The 16930-nt window shown below is 46.1% G+C and overlaps 1 protein-coding gene across 5 annotated transcripts in view; it reads left to right on the top strand.

The window, feature by feature from the left end:
• Positions 1 to 16930, top strand: part of adarb1b (adenosine deaminase RNA specific B1b) — a 57333-nt gene that overhangs the window by 15765 nt on the left and 24638 nt on the right. For 2 of the 5 annotated variants that reach the window (XM_029830369.1, XM_029830830.1), the window contains exons 2-3: positions 3527 to 3684; positions 7854 to 7936. The exons of 1 other annotated variant lie outside the window; for it this stretch is intronic. The gene's annotated coding sequence lies outside the window, so the exon portion shown is untranslated. 5 annotated transcript variants of the gene reach the window in all.

Here is a 16930-nt window from a genome sequence, read left to right on the forward strand (position 1 = left end):
TTTGCGTTCACACACGCGGAACCCTTGGATCCTAACTCTGATTGATTCTGAGCAACGTTTGACACAGCAGCGTGCACAATGTTGCTGTGCCAGTACGTTCTAAAGTGCACGTTACATTAAGATTAAGATGGACTTTATTCATCCCCGTGGGGAAATTGAATTATAGTAGCAGCGAATGCAGAGTAAAGAGACAGAAAAAAATATATACAGATAGATTAGAATGTTATAAGCATATATACAGCATATATTATAAGCATATATAATATATACATAATATAATATATACATATTATAAGCATATATACATAAATATAGAATAAATTAGAAATAGAATTACAACATAAACATTACACAATTATTGTTGAGTTGGTTTGAGTGAATTGTACAGTTCAATGGCGGACGGCAGGAATGACTTCCTGTACCGTTCCTTGGAGCAGCGAGGCTGCAGGAGTCTGTTGCTGAAGCTGCTCCTCAGTTTGTCCACTGTGTTATGGAGGGGGTGGGAGGGACTGTCCATGATTGTCCGCAGTTTCAACACCATCCTGTCCCTCACCACCTCGTCCAAGTTATCAAGTCTACAGCCAACAACAGACCCTGCCTTTTTGATGAGTTTGTTGAGTCTGTTGGCATCCTTTGCTTTAATGCCTGCACCCCAGCACACTGCAGCAAAGAAGATGGTGCTAGCCATAACAGACTGGTAGAACATCTGGAGCATCCTGCTACAAACACTGAAGGACCTGAGTCTCCTGAGGAAATAGAGTCTGCTCATGGCCTTCTTGTAGACAGCATCGGTGTTTGTGGACCACTCCAGTTTATTGTCCAGCTGAACACCCAGGAACCTGTAAGATGGGACTATTTCCACGTCCTTCCCACTGATGCAGACTGGGGAGGGTGGGGACTTGCTTTTTCTGAAATCCACCACCATCTCCTTCGTCTTGGTCACGTTGAGCTGCAGAAGGTTCTCCCTGCTCCACCTGACAAAACTCTCCACAAGGTCCCTGTATCCATCCTCCTGTCCATTCTCCACACACCCGACTATGACTGTGTCATCCGAGTACTTCTGGAGATGACATGTCTCAGAGTGGTACTGGAAGTCGGCTGTGTAGGTGGTGAACAGGAATGGGGAGAGCACAGTTCCTTGGGGAGCTCCTGTGTTGCTCATCAGGGGGTCGGACACACAGCTCCGCAGTCTCACAAACTGTGGCCGACCTGTCAGGTAGTCCTCGATCCAAGAAACAAGGGGAGCATCCATCTGCATCTTCTCCAACTTCGCCCTCAGCAGTCTTGGCTGGATGGTATTGAAGGCAGAAGAGAAGTCGAAGAACATGACCCGCACTGTGGTGTTTAGTCTGTCCAAGGAGGAGTAAGCCCTCTGCAGCAGGTATATCACTGCGTCATGAAATTGGTCGGTTCATCAGCGACGCGTTGGAGGAGCCTCCTGCGACCTTTCCAGGGGCTTCTATTGCCTTCGTTTGTTGGGACTTGATTATCATATTTATTTATTTTAAATTATGGGGGTATGATACACCATCACAATATTCCAGCTTTGAAACCCGTCAGCCCCAGGATGTTCTGATGTTTGTCCATGTGTCACAAGTGATAAATCCAACATGGCTGACTAGACAACCGCTCGGGGGGGGCTGATGGGTTTTATGAGTTACAGGGGCCCATAGCAATAGAGGGGTTTTAAACATTCATATACCATGCGTGCTCTTTTTCAGCAGCTCCCTTCGTCCACACTTGAGTGCTTATTTACTATCATTCACTGAAATTTGATAAAATGATCTATTTTCACCTGCTTTTAATTGTTGTGGCAAAAGTGAGCCGATTGTTTCAAGGCCTGGAGAGTATTAACCACTGAACTTTTTAATCTCCTGTTTTCTCTGCCGGTGTCCAGACTTTGACTAAAGCTCTGCACATTCTTTACTCACTTTCATTCTTTCTGAACAGCTGTTATGAGGTTTAATTGTGCAAAAGTAGCTTATCTGCTTATTTTCCATCAGCTCTCCTGAAGAAATAAATAGAATCCAGCCTGTAGAATGGAACAAACTGAGAGCTTATCTTGGTCCAACCACATGACTTTTTTGGAAGAGGATTAAGTTTGACGATATCACCACTTTTACAGCAACTTTGTCATGGCAGGAGATGAAAATGAGCACACATATGGCACTTCAACCACAAAGATGACAACAAACGCGATGTGGCTGCTTCAGATGAATTATCAGAACTCAAGAAGAAGGAGCTTTAGATTCAAGGAGCCCACTTGGGTTCGTATCAGATGCTATTGAAGCAGTTGAAAACTCTGAACTTGTGCCCTTCTTGGCTAAGGTTAACTTCCGGTTCACTGGTATTGAATTCAGCGCAGAGTTACGCAACTGAAATTTGCTGCCACCACGCTAGATTGCATCTCCAAAATCTTCCTTAAGCAGTGGGTGAACCAAATTATACTGGTAAAAATGTACATCCATGCTGGCAGGCACAAACACTTGCAGCAGAGTGAACAAGGGGGGCTTTATTCACCCTGTGAATGGCTGAGTGTGTCCTTTGTTGTTGTGATGTGAATGGGCCAGATGAATGCGAAAGGAAACGAGCGGGGGGCGATCGCTCAGGAGACTCCTGCATTACATTTGTTTTAAGGAAATGATCGCCGAGAACTCTGGGGGGCCCGAAACTGGACGTGACCATGCGTGCGCACATTAGAATATCTCCAGGCTTAAATGTCTCATTAAAACAATGCTGAAATGCAGGCATTTTTTCCATTTGTCACAAGTCGGTATGTAAGATTTTAGACTTTTTTTTTTCTTTCTCCCAAGCTCACAATAGGCTCAATTCTCTTCATTGTCACTCGTGGTAAAGTTCCACATTTCCTTAAATGTAAGCTGACACTGCAGTCAAAGTTGGTCCTCTAATAAGCTGGAAGGGAAGAAAAACTTTCTCCTCAAGTGTGATATCACTGCTTAACTGTGCGAAGAGCTTTAGTTCTATTTAAGGAAACTTGATTGGTCTGTGTCTGCCTTATTAATGCCACACGTCTGGGATGGTCCACGTATAAGCTACGAACCGACCCTCTCACCTACGAGAAGCTCTCCTGTTTTTCATCTTACGTAACACATTTTGGCCTCACGTCTGCGGAGCTGCCTGTGAAATCACAATGAAAACCTGTTAGAAACGACAAAGGCTCCGTTGTTGACTCGGTGTGGGACCCCAGTCGACGGAGTCTACTTGGCGCGCTGGTGTCCACTGTGGTTGGCAAGGAAATCGGGGGCGGGGGCGGGTTTAAATAGAAGCAGTTTGAAAGTTAGCCTAGCAGACATGCGTCACCAGAGCAGGCTAGAAAACGGCTCTGTTCTTTTTGTACTGGTTTCCATATGTTGAACTGCCACCGTCCCTTACAGTGTCACACTGCTCCCAGTTCAGAATGAAGCATCTGAACACACAGTTCCTCTAATGAGATTGACATCAGGGTTTGAAATTGTATGAAATTGGCAAGCACAGATGATTTGACAGATTTTTTTTTTTTTTTCAGACCCTGGTTGTCACCTTTTCCTTGGTTGTTTAAAAAAAATAAACCCACCAAATGTTGCCCAGTCATCTGACATCCATGCTGACTTTAGAACAGTTCAATTCCAACTGATGCTCTTTGCATTTGGCATCCCTCCAGATCGTTCAGAAAAACCATTGACGGTAAGTCTGGCTTTTGTGCACCATCATCACTGTCCGATGGCACGGCTACATTCTCATTCATCAGCTATCGTTATGTTTGTTTCATCGCGCGCAAGGGGCAAAAGCCGTTTCCACGGCGAAGGCTGAAATTCTGCCGCACTTTACAGTGTCTCCAATATTTTAGAAGTGTCTTTTTGGACTAATCTGTGCTTCTCGTAGCTCTCTGGTTTATTTTTTTGACACTTCTGAGGATTAGCCAACCTGTTCAGCACAAACTCCTCAGCCGCCATCTTTTTGCGAGGCTCTTATTTTATGCATTCTCTGCGGCATTCTCTTCATTATAACAAAGCTTTTTCCCAGGTACAACAATAGATTTGGCCCAGATTGAAACCTGATTGCTGTGTTCTGTTTGATCTCAGTCAGGATCTCATTTGTGTGTTTATGTGATGCACCGGTGCAGGAACAGCTAAACCCTCCAGGCCACAGAGGATGTTTGCTAACTGAACCCATCTGTTGTGCTTGCCAAGCGTATACCATGCTAATCAGAAACTCGTTCACTTTTGGTCAAAACATTTTTCAGTGTTTAGTGTTTAAATTGAGAATCTCAGTGCTGCTGTGAGTGGAGACCTGGCCAAGACCACTGATGTTGGAAAGGATGCCGCAGTGCTCTGAAAGATCAGCAAGAAAAAGGAAAAAAAAAAAAATCTCGCAGGCAAGCCGCTGCCTACAACTGTCAAACATTAATCAGACCACGATGAGCTGCGCAACTGATCCCCGACGCAAAGTCTTTTAGTCTGAATCTGCAATGGTGATATTCAGCACCTCTTAGATGTGGTACTTTAAAATGACACGTGAAGCCACCGCAGACCCCCACGTATTTCTTGGAAAATGTCTGAAAGCTATATATACAGTATATGATTCTGGACCCTGCCATTGTGAATTATCTCTTCCCACATTCACGCATACACATATACAGATACATGCACCGATTTGCCCCTGGTGACATGTCGGGGTCGCGGTGTATGTGATGGGGTCAGTCAAGCGAAAGCGACCTCTTTTAATGCAAATGCTCTGTTTAGTCCCCTTCTAATGAGTGGTTGTGACTCATAATCTATACTTTGGACGAAAGCCCAGGGGCTAATCAGCACGATGGTGTGTGCATTTGTGTGCTATTGTGTGTCCAATGCACGTTGGACCATGCCAAGTGAGGCTCAGAGAGGGGGAAAAAAAGGGTTATTGTGTCTATAGGCATTAAAATCTTCAATTATCAATAACGATAATTGAGGCCCGGAGGAATGACCGAATACATGAATTCTTTATGCTGCTTTTCATTTCGTTATCTCTGTTTTACTTTTGAATCCTGGCAGTAAATTTCACTGACGCCTACTTCCACTGACACTTAAGCAAGGATCAGCTGAAACCGAACCCTCTGTGACTCCTTGTGGGAATCGAGCAGAAACGTGTCTTTCTGCTGTCTTGTGCACTGCGGGGCCGTCAACAGAGGTGTCAAAAGTTTTTGCAAGCAAGCAAGAAAAGCAGACGGTTAGCATCAAAAGACAGGAAGTTGTGTCTCTCAGGAATAGAGAGAGAAAGTGGATAGCACGCTTAACCAGATACCCGTACATAAGGTAATATATGAAAGGTTTTAGGGCTTGGAATTGGTCACGCTTAAAGTAAATCATGGCAAATATTCTGACCGTTTCAGTTTCATGCTGTTAGACCAGCCTGATTATTTTCAAACAACACTTTATTTCTGATGTAGATCGAACATCAACCTGGACACAAGCCTTTACAGGTCAGCTTTGTTCCTCTCCATCATTTACTGACAGCCTGTGGTTATTTCTGACCCAAAGATACTCATTAACCAATCATCCTTTGACTTCCATCTTTTACATTAGTTTTCAGATATGAAACCGTTCTGGCGGCGAGGGGCCTCCAGCGGTAATCAACCGTCACGCTCTCTACGCCATAATTCAGACGCACCCTAAGGTTTATTGCAGTCACTTTCCTACTGCCGAGGCATCATCTGGCCTAGCCGCTATGTGTTGGCAAGCAGACGCAGAGAGCAAGAAAAGAGAAATTTAAGTGACTTTCACCAGCTGAGTTGCACTAACAAATGTCATCTGAGCGGCGTGCACGTCCCAGCGGCACCGAGAGGTCACCGAAAACCAGCGCCGCGCGTGCCAGGGGACAACATCAGATATCAATAATTGCATTTGGAGGCAGCTTTGTGTTTACATTGGTTCCGCTGTGATTCACTGTTAAAATAGAATCAAAGCGTGCCAACGTTTTGAAGAGAGGCCCGCTCAGATTCATTAACGAAGGCTCAGAAATAAATCCACCTTTCTAGCGCCAATACCAATCTGTCAGAAAAACCTTAAGAAGCCCAACAGAATTTCATCGTGTTCTGCTTTGTTGGCTTTTTACTTCTAATACTTCCGTATATATAAGTAGGCATCTTTTGTCTCTATCGTATGTATCCACGAGCACGTAAGAAAGCATACTTCAGCGAGGACAGACCACCCTTCGCTGCTTTTTTTACTGACAACAGGAGAGAGGAGCACGCCACAGACGGCTTTTCTGTCACTCCAGGCTGCAGAGACGCTCACACGCTAGACTCGGAAATAGGAACTAGGAAATGAGTATCCGGTACGACGAGTGGATCATGAGATTTTCTTATTTTAAATGAGGCAAAATTGCAATTATTTCCTTTCTCCTTGGCTAATTGTGGACAGAATTGATTCATTTAGCTCAGCTCTGTGTTTCTGCCTGAACCCACGCCTCCCTCTCTGAAAAGGGGTTAATTGTGCTACGTTAAAAGTTTGGATTAGCTCAGGGCAAGCTCCATTAAAGGCAGTTGGCACTCAGGAGAAAGGCTTTTACAAATTGAGAGGTGACATGATGGGCAAATCTCATTTAAGAACCGGCGAGCTAAGCATTCTGCTCCCGCTTCATTACTATTAAATCGCTCAGCAGTTGTAGTGTGGAATGCATTTACGTGACGTCTGCCACTTCTCATGTGGAAATGCTGCAAGGATGCAGAATCGGAGCAAAAATCACTGGAGCAGGAGCGGTTTCCAATACGCTCTGCAGCTGCTCGCGCGTTTGCAGCAGGCTCGGTTTAAGCGACTGACGGTTTAAACCAAATAATGCTGCTGTTTGGTAAAAGCTGCAGTTATTTATGATTCATTTCCTGCGTTTTATTAAAACTGAATGCGGCGCAAAGCGTTTCCACACGTGTGGGGGCTCTGTTTGACTGCTGGCAGGCTGTAGTTTGAGAATCCTCAACCTCATCCGCACCACAGATGTGATAAATGCTCTTAGACTAAAAGGCATGCATTAATAAAAGGATAAAGACTTCTCTTTAGGCATTTACTTAAATCCCTATCAAGGGATTAGTAAATGTAACAATAGCGGCTACGTAGATTACCGTATTTGTACACACGTGTATACACATGTAACATTATATGCATGATGTTGGACATTGTGCCTCTGTTCTCCGCCTGCTGCAGCATGGGTTCGGTCCACTGTTGAGGGACGGCGTCCGTGGGCAGTCGGAGACGACGAGATCGGAGAACAACTTGATTTTAATCTAAACTGAAGCCGGAGACTCCGGTTTATCTTGCAGGAGTCACTTCTATCCAAGGCTGTCAGGGGATCTGTGCGTCCCTTTGACTTTAAGGTGGGGGAATTATTATCGCAGGCGAGCGCGGGAGCATCTGTTTGCTTTTGTGACACCTCACGGTGGCGAAAATCACCGCGTTTGCTTACTCAGCGCTGTTTGCGGTGGGTGGCGGTGGCAGTATAGCCGCTCGGGGCAGAGTCGTGAGGGGCAGGAATGATTTTTTTTAAACGTGGTGATATGTGACATCCCGCTGACCGCCCAGAGAGGCTCGTGGCCTTGTTTCTTGCCGATGCTGCTTGGGGCGGACAAAAATGAGTGTGCGTGACACTGGGGAGGCCTGATATCATCATAAGTTAATGTAAAGCGTTTTGATTTGCCATAGGGACACTCCAAGTCTGCAAACATTTCAATTTAATGCATTTATTTTACATTTTTCATCAAGAATGTTCACATCTTAATAGAATGACTGAAGATTTGAGCAGCAGAGTTGTGTTTTGTGGCAGAAGTGCGCTGAACCATACATCCACAGCTCCCATGTGCTCATCATCTACTTTTTTCCTTGCAGGTGCTGGTGTGAGTGACATTTGTGCATTGCAGAGGACTGGGAAAAACCCCACTGTGGTTTCTTCCTGAATATTCAGAAGAAGGGTGAGTCCAGAACTGGAATTTTTCAATGCCGTGCTTGCGTAACAGCGAGTTTCCTTAATGACCAACGTTTGTGAGGAGTCTGGCTCAGCACATTTCTGACACATGTGACATGAGAGACAATAAAAGACACCAAAAAAACAAACAAAAATCAATTGAAAAGGCTATTCTGCGCTGTCCTTTTTAATGACTCGAGGCTCGGTATCAATGACGTACATGCAAACACAAGTGTGTTACGTCGGCAGCTCACTGCTCAGTTTAGGTGTCTTTATTCTGCTTTTCCTGGCACGGGAGCAGGGACAGACACCCGGTGGTGGTACTGACGAGAGGTGACATTTACCACCCTCCTTCCACTTCTCATAAACTGTCTCTATTCTCCTACCGGCTGCTAGAGGGAAGTAACTGTCAGACAGGGAAGCAGGGACACCTTGAGAAGATGCTGATTGCTGCATAGCTGCATGGTTGTAGTTCCCAGTGGCGCATAGGTAATCCCACGTTACCTTGTGATGACTTGTCTTTTTTTTTAATCCCTGGAGAATAAGGTGTGGTAAAAATAAATACTTTGAATCCAAGATTATACATCAGCCTGAGTCAGGATCCAAATGCTTTGTGTGTTTGTAATGACGCCTGACGTCTCTACAGGTGCTAAGAAAAGAATTGATGTAAAGTTGTAACACGTAATCATTGTGGAAAAGATGGAAAATCTGAAATAAACCTCCAGTTTAGTTCCTGTTTCTTCTTTTATGGTCACTCAGCAACAACAGACGGCACAATTCATAGTTTAATTTCTTTTCCCCGGGAGTCTGGTTGCCGCTGAATCATTTGTCTGGTGATTAAATCCTCGTGCCACCAGGAATAGGGCCGGCCGTGCTTCATCAGTGACATTAGCGCCGCAGCATTTGTGTGTCTAATATGCACACCGGTGAAGTAAAATAGGATCTGCTTCAAGGGTGACCTTTGGCCCCACAGCTGCGACGGCGGCGACGCCGCATGAATACGGATTTGCGGGTTTTGCGCTCCTCCGATGTCACACAAAGGCCAAAGCAATAGCAGCCCTGGGCGCTGTAATATTTCATGCTAATGCCATTTTCTCACTTCGGTTCGAGCACTTCAAGGCCGCATAATCATCATTTTGTATAATCAATTCCTCAGTTTGTCCTCCGGATGCTAATAGGAAAATTTCATCGAAATGTTAGCAGCAGACCCGCTTGGCCGAGCCACGATTGTGAAGAAAGTCAAACTCCCTCTGTGTGTTTGTGAAACCTTGAATCGTGGTGCCTTCGTGCGACCATTTATCGGCCGTCCAGGCGCTCGTAAGCTTGAGTTGACACCAGCGGAAGGATCCTGATTAGCTTGCGTTGTAAAGGATCCATCGGAGGATTAACTGTTTGCTTTCACACACGCTTGACGTCTTGCCTTTCTTGCCATCCCTCAAACTTTCTCGGTCACGCTCGCGCACACGTGCGCGCGCGACCTGCTCCGCCTCAGACGGGAGACAGATGGACGTGGAATCAGCGACCGCGTTTGTTTTGGAATCTAGAATTGGAAGCGACGGCCAGATGTAAAAACAGCGCAGTCACGGAGGCGACGCGGAAGCGGAGGCTGGTATCAGCGATAGCAAAGGTTCGAGCCAGTCTGCTCACTGTCACCCTGACGTCTGTTTTACGCTGCACAAAACAAATCCGTCTGAGTGCTCCACTGATTAGATTGATATTGAGTCAAAGGCAGGACCGTGTTTACGTACCTTTACTGTAAGATCATGTCTCAGTGCTCCCCAGATTAACGACTGGCTGGAAAAGGATTATTTCCTTCTGACACGTTGTGTATGTGTCCTGGTTATACATTAATTACCTTCTCCTTATGTGACAAACACAGGGTTTAGTGCGAATTCATAATATTTTCTCCACACACACACAAAGCGGCAGTGCACCCAGATGAAGCCGCAGCACTTTTACCACAGATTATTCCGGTTGTTTCCCTACAAACGCACCCTGCCGCTGCCTTCCTGCCCCCACCGCACGTTGTTGGAACCCTGATATCAAGTCAGCTTGAGAATTTTAACTGCTCTTCCGCACGTAAATCAGCAATGCTCGTGGTTCGTGATCTTTCCTCATCATTATTTTTCCCTCCATGGCACCCCGGGGAGATTTTAAACATATTTAGTGGGAAACACTAAGTTTTTTTAGTTTTCCTGTTGTCCAAGCACACAACTTTCCCACTTAGATCCAGATAAATTGACAGTAAAATAAATTGTTGGCGTACTTTAGTTATCTATAAATGGAAGTCAGAGGACTGAAGATTAAGTTTGTCTTCAGGTTGATTTTATTTGCTTCACTAGTCATGTGACATGCTGGGTCAAATTGGATTGTTTGGATCTAAACCAATTTTTCTTCTCATCTCGATACTGTCTCAGCCATTACTGGAATTATTTATGGGCTGGCGGGACAGAGACGCTGTGATTTGATCGTCCTCACCTTGATGTGATTACGCGCCAGAATTAGTACAATTACTGCTGTTGACGATTAATGGGATAAGCTGTAATTAAAGCTGCTGATCTCCGCTGATTGGGCGCGTGTCTCTTGATTTTCCGGGTGATGGATCGGCTGGTCATCGTTATGCATTTCTAAAGGAAATTCATTTGTGTCTGACCTCTGCGGATGTCAAAAATTAAAGCCTTTATCTTCAGCTGGTGGCTAAAGCCTAAGAATACTTAATAGTAGCCTATTTATGTCATAACCAGACGATCTTTTGTGCAGAGTGGAACAACAATGTTAACCGGGATGTTGCGTCGAGTCCAAGCCCGAGTTAGTGAAACTGACAAGAGGACAAAACCTACAGCTGGAAACTGTCACGACTCTGCTGTTCGTTCGCTTGCCTCTCTTCACATGACGATTAAAGTCTCCCAAATGGTTTGAATCAGCGCACGTATAGATGCACATTGATCAATACGGAGCCACACACAGCAGAGGTCATCTAAAGGTCATTATTTTGCCAGGTTAATTGAGGCGTGAAACCAAATCTAACTGGATCACATGTCGCTCTGAACATGACCCTTGCTGCACGGCGTGTTGCAGACTTAATACACAGCTTGTGTTTGTATTTTAGTAATAAATGACACAAGATTTGACAGTTGTTTTGTCCTTTTAAGCCTGAAATCCAGAATTTTCCAATTCCAGGTCGACTGAACCGCCGAAGAGCGCAGCACTGCTGTCAGAGCGGCAGCCTACAGGCAACGAAAAGACACCGAACTCCGGTGTTTAAAATATTAATCGATACGTTAGGGTGTACATCCGACATGCCAGGTTACGTGCACGCTAGTCCGCCTTTTCAGTGAGCTTAGCACCAGCACGCAGCAAAACTCTCAAAGGTAGCCAAGCAGAATGGAAGAAAAGACAGATGGCCCTGATGGCTAAAATGGACGCACAGATGCTGCAGTTAACGTGGGGTCGAGGCCGCAGGACACGAGCCCACATGAGCAGAATGTCAGAGACTGACCTGCACTTTCCCATCTTATTTTTTAGTGTCCACTTGCTGTGGAAGCGGTTTGGTTGTGAACGCGCAGGCCTGCGTATGCATTTTACTTAGCTAATTAATTTAGCGCCGTCCTGCTGTTCTGTTCTTCTTGCATCACTGGGCTCCTCTCGTATGGCTGCACCTCAACACGGTGAGGTGTCACGTTCATCTGGAGCCATTCCCGTTACGCAATAACTGAACTGGTGGGATTTTGGCAAAGTGTAACACGCCCGTGCACGCAGACGCACGCATAGCGAGCGCAGGGTCGGATGGAATTCATGTCGGCGCCACGCTGCATAGACGGGTAAACGCGTTTAACAGCCAAGTTTATTTTAGATTTAGCCTGATCCTGCAGCGAGAAGGTGACAAATCGTGTTTTTGTTCCATCTTTTTTCACATTTGCGTGCACAGAAAATGCATTCCTCTTTACACTCATTATCAAGGCTGCATCTAGGTGTCTGCAGCCATGACGGCTCTGTGACAGCACGACCGCGTGTGTGTGTGTGTGTAGAGCGCCGTGCTGTTCCCCCATTCCGTCTCACCGAGGTGTTCTTCGAGTCTGTGAAGTTCTCCGATAAAATTAGCGCAGCAAATTAGCACAGATGACTCACTCATTAGCAGCTTGGTATACGTTGGCAGCGGCGTGGTGTTGTCGGGCGCTTGCTCATAATTTCTGTTTACTAAAAAGAAAATTCTGTCAACTAAGAAAATGTGTTTGAGGGTTCGTGTTTGTTTGCACCATGATGAGAGTGACAGGATAACAGTTTTTTTTTTTTACGCGCTCTCTTTAAGCGTCTACTGCTTTTACTTGGAATCGTCCATGCTGTTAGCTAAAATCATTCCCTGTTCTCGCAGGTTTATCTAAACATCACAGTCCTCGCCATGATATCTTTCAGCTTGGCTCAAAAAGCTCGTGATAATGCGGCTTCAGATTCAGATTGCCAGCGTGTCCTGTTTTCTTTTTATTCCCTTAAAACATATGTGCTCTGCAGGCCTGGGCATGCTTATGTAGTCAAATTCCAAACCATTTGTGATTGCCCACTCCCTCTATAAAAAATTGATGTGATAGGATGAAAAATGGCTGTTTTCTTGAATATTGCATGTAGGAAATGAACATTTCTTGCAGGTTTTAGTGCCCTTCCCTGCAGTCAGATGGCATTATGGGCCACATTTTGACTGCTGATGTTAACATTGGCCATAGATTGAAAGAATTCCCTTTCCTGCTTCGGCTTCAGTTGTCCTGTTTTTATTTCTTTATTTTTGCCAGCACCATAATGTATGTTACACCGAGTGCAAGTAATTGAAAGATGAGTGAATAGAGAGAGGTTCAGAGCACATATCAGTGTCCTGGAGTCAGCCGTTATCATGGAGGCTGCGGACGGGTGCCTTCAAAGACGTGGCTGAGCGGTGATGAGAACCACAACAACAACAAACAGCCCTGGCAGCCCGTGACCTCATTGTCTGCTCATGTAAAAAATCCTGCATGCCAACGATCTGTTTGCATCTGCCATGTTTTAGTTGTTAGTTTGTCCCATCATGTCATTGCATTTTAACTCGCCTACGTGCTCCCCTCGTTCACCTTATTGTAATTACAAGTGCGGGCAATACATCATGCGACGTGCCCCCGTTGTTCCGGAGGCTACAAAGATAAATTGTTCAGCTTGTCAGCATTGTCCCTCTTAGCTTCCCTTTGTTATGGTCTCGCTCTCTCTCTGTCTTTTTATTGAATCCTAATTATGGAACAACTGTGACCCCTTCCAGTGTTGGCGACGCCGTTACATAAACACGGCCTTGAGCATTTTAACACACGGGTCCCAGGCTGTGACACGGCGTACTCGCAGCGTAAACTCCACATCACTTTTCATTCATTCAGAGTGCGCGTTAAGTGCTTGAGTACTCTGCTATGGAATCACTTTAATTTAAACCCAGAGACATTTTGTGCTCTGCGACCGACCCCAAATCATTCTCCCGTTTGGGTTATCCGAACGTTTTTACGAAAAGTGACCCACGAGGCCGCGGCGGGCTGGAGAAACAAAAAAAAAAGTAAGTTTTTTTTCTGAGGAGAGGACATTTTGTCATTGAAGGCCGTTCAAGTTCAACAACGGCACATTTGCCCATAATGCTTCGCAGCACATCTCTCTGGACTCTAAATTAGCCTCACATCTGCTGCTGCTCTGTGCCAGCAACACATACACACACGTGCAGACGAGCACGTAAAACCAAGATATGGCCCGTTTGAATCGATTAGGCTGTCATAAATAACGTGATGATGTGCTTAAACAGGGATAATAGAGCGAGTTACTCTCACCGATTGTTTCTGTCACTCGTCCCAGTCTGGGCTGCTGGAGATGGAGCTAAAATGGCTAAAGTGGAGGTGCCCAAGTACAACGGCACACGGTCCTTTTTGCAATTCCTGGTAGAAAATAACTCTTTGCAGCCCCTGCACAGTCTGTCATATGAGAATTGATCCGAATGACACGGTGAAAAACACAATAGATTGCAAATTTCCAGAAGCGGTGGGGCCAAAGGCGAACCCCCGCTGCTGTACACCGGCCATCGGCAGGCTTTCAAAGTCGGCTGTGTTCGCTGTATCAGTCAGTGCCGATTGATTCATTTTAGTTTGCTCATTATGGGACAGTGATTAAAATTGATTTTTGGCAACTTTATCTACTGCAACGAAGTGTTGTTTATTTCACAGCGGTGCCAAACATTGTTTTTTAAAGTGTTTTCGTCGCTGAAATTGAGGAAGAGGGACAGAAAAAAAAGGCTTTCCTGTTTCCCAAGTAGCTTATATGGACTCTGACCGCTCCTAGTTGGAGCGTTACTATGCAGATGCAGATGCACAGCGTCTAAAGCATTTTCAAACAGCACTTTAAAAGTGGCCAGCAGGGATGAGGAACTGGCCGTTCCATCAAACGCTCACCCTTACCAAACTAAAATAGTCACCCTTATGTAAGCGGGCCTGCGCCTGCTGCAACGAGATGTCAAATTCAGTTTTTGCCGCGTAACGGCTTCAGATCCTCCTCAGAATCCGGCCATTAAGCCAAAACGCCAGAGAAAATGAGTGCAAAACAAGGTCATCCGGCCGACGACGTTATTACAATATAACCCCTTAAATAAATGATCAAAATAGGCCTCAGTCAAAATTACTGGGATAATTATTTTTGCCTCCGACAGGGATTTGTTTTGTTGTTGATTCTGCAGGTCGGCGGCTTCATCAAATCGCCGCTCTCATTATTGAAGCGTTCTGCGGATCGACGGCGTCTTCGTTCCTCCGTGCAGCCTTCTTAGGTTCCCCTCATTCATAGACAGCGCTCCGCTCCGGGTGCAGTGACACACGGACGCCTGGAACACTCGGCGCTGGTTCCGCTGTCACCCAGCAAGTGTGTAGTGTTCAATAATTTACAGCTGGAACATGCAGCATTAGAGGGAAGCGGGCACGTCTGCAGAGGCGGGTTTAACGCAGGGTCGAGCCCTAACGTCTGAAAGAGAGCGTTGTGGCCCGACACCTTTCGGGTTCTTTTCAATTCCAAGGTTTATTTTGGACGCATAATCCTTTCTTGCGTAGATTGATTCATGTTTGTTTTGCTTGTGTGGATTCGGAGTCTCGGGATGAACGCTTCAAACACCGGGAGGATAATGGAAGCTGCTGCAAGTTTTAGGTACCTGGTTTCCTGTCGGGCTTCGGATCCTCGCTCCCTGCCTGCGTGGGTCTGATTATGTTGCGGTTCCATTTCTATTTCCATTGTAAACCCCGCGCCAGTTCTGAAATCGAGTGCGTCGGTGCACGTGCACGCACGCGTTGTCTTTTCTTCGTTTTGAAATCCCACGCGGCCGCCGAACGTCTGATTTTCCGGAGCACGTTGTGAACGCACGTAATCGCAGAGGCGCATCACTCTGGGTCCCAAAGGTGCTAAAAGGTCGTTTTCTTTCACTCCTGAACGCGCCGGGACCCAGACGAGGGCTCAGGTGGCAGCTTTGGACGGATGCTCTGGGCAGTCGTCATGCAGATGTTACTTGGTGACTGCATATGTGTGACGGCGCGCTGATGGCCAGCTGCCCACTTCAGCTTTGGCTCCCTCCCAGGTAGTTGACCCAGAACAGACGAAGAAGACGGATCAACACGCAGGAGTGCGGCAGGTCTTTGACCTCCAAATTTGGACTTCTTTCACCCTTTGATCCAAGTCCAGTAGTAGAAGTCCAGTTAAAAAACCTACCTAACAAAATGTTTCTCACTGTGTGTGTGTGTGTGTGTGTGTGTGTGTGTGTGTGTGTGTGTGTGTGTGTGTGTGTGTGTGTGTGTGTGTGTGTGTGTGTGTGTGTGTGTGTGTGTGTGTGTGTGTGTGCGCGTGTGTGCGTGTGTGTGTGCATTCATTATCCTCACTGCTCCACTGCATTGCAGTGCAGTAACAATATTTTGGCAAGCTAACTACTGAGCCCGACTTCCAGATTCCATCCCGGGCTTCTGGACTAATGTCCTCCGTTCATCTTGCTGGCCCCTTATCTGTACTTTTAATTAAGTATCTAAATTTTTTGCCACTGTTCTGAGAGCGATTTCTTTCCCCGTGACCTCAGGTGTCCCTTTTGGTCTGCGCAGCGCAGGAAATGGAAGGTTATTCTGTCAACAAGGGCGCACAACAGGGAGGCAAGATAAATGGGCTGAGAACAGAGACTCATTCATCATAGGAAACAATGCTGACATCTGTGTTGTAGCATATAATAGAGAGGTGGGACCTGCAAAGGTGAGGGGATGTAGCCTGCTTAAGCACGCCAGGAAGAGGCGTGGAAATTCAAATGTAGATCACCAGACGCACCCGACGGGCTCTTCGATTCCACCTTTAGAGGAAAACGCCGGTCATCAGCAGCTGCTAGGAAATGAAATGTCAGGTCGTTTCTGCCGCCGTGTCCTAACATTTGCTGAGTCATTACCGGCATTTTTATAAGAGGTTGACAAAAAGATTAAAGCGTCAGAAGGTGATCGACAGATTACAGGTGCAGCCGTGGACAGTCGACACTGGCGCACTATTAAAGTACGTGATTTTAAACCGGAAGCCTGAAAACTGGAGCCTGGATTTTGTTCTTGTTGCCAAAGTGTTGTTTTGGTCTCCTTGTTGGGAAAATTTGCATGAAATGCACATGAAACCATGTCGAATAGTATTAGTATCCCAAAGTAACTGTGTCCTAACTGGCTGTGCCCTTCACAGATATCGTGTTGCCGAAGGGAAGGGGGGGTAATTTAGGCAGAGGGGGGTGTCCACCTTATGTTGCATACAAACACCATATGCCAAAACCCCAAATCCACCCGCCCTGCTGCCGTTCTGTCCCAGGAAAAGCGCTGGATATTGGTTCAGGGGTGGACCACACCCAGCAGTGGGAGCTGATGGGAGGCTCCTGGAGCCACGGGAACTCCCTCAGGAAGAATCCTGTCATTCCTATTTTCAGCTGATTTAGTGCAGAAGCAGCCGGCTGTGGGGTGAGTTAAGG

This window comes from Takifugu rubripes, chromosome 1, assembly GCF_901000725.2.
Source record: "Takifugu rubripes chromosome 1, fTakRub1.2, whole genome shotgun sequence".
In the NCBI taxonomy this organism is placed as follows: domain Eukaryota; kingdom Metazoa; phylum Chordata; class Actinopteri; order Tetraodontiformes; family Tetraodontidae; genus Takifugu; species Takifugu rubripes.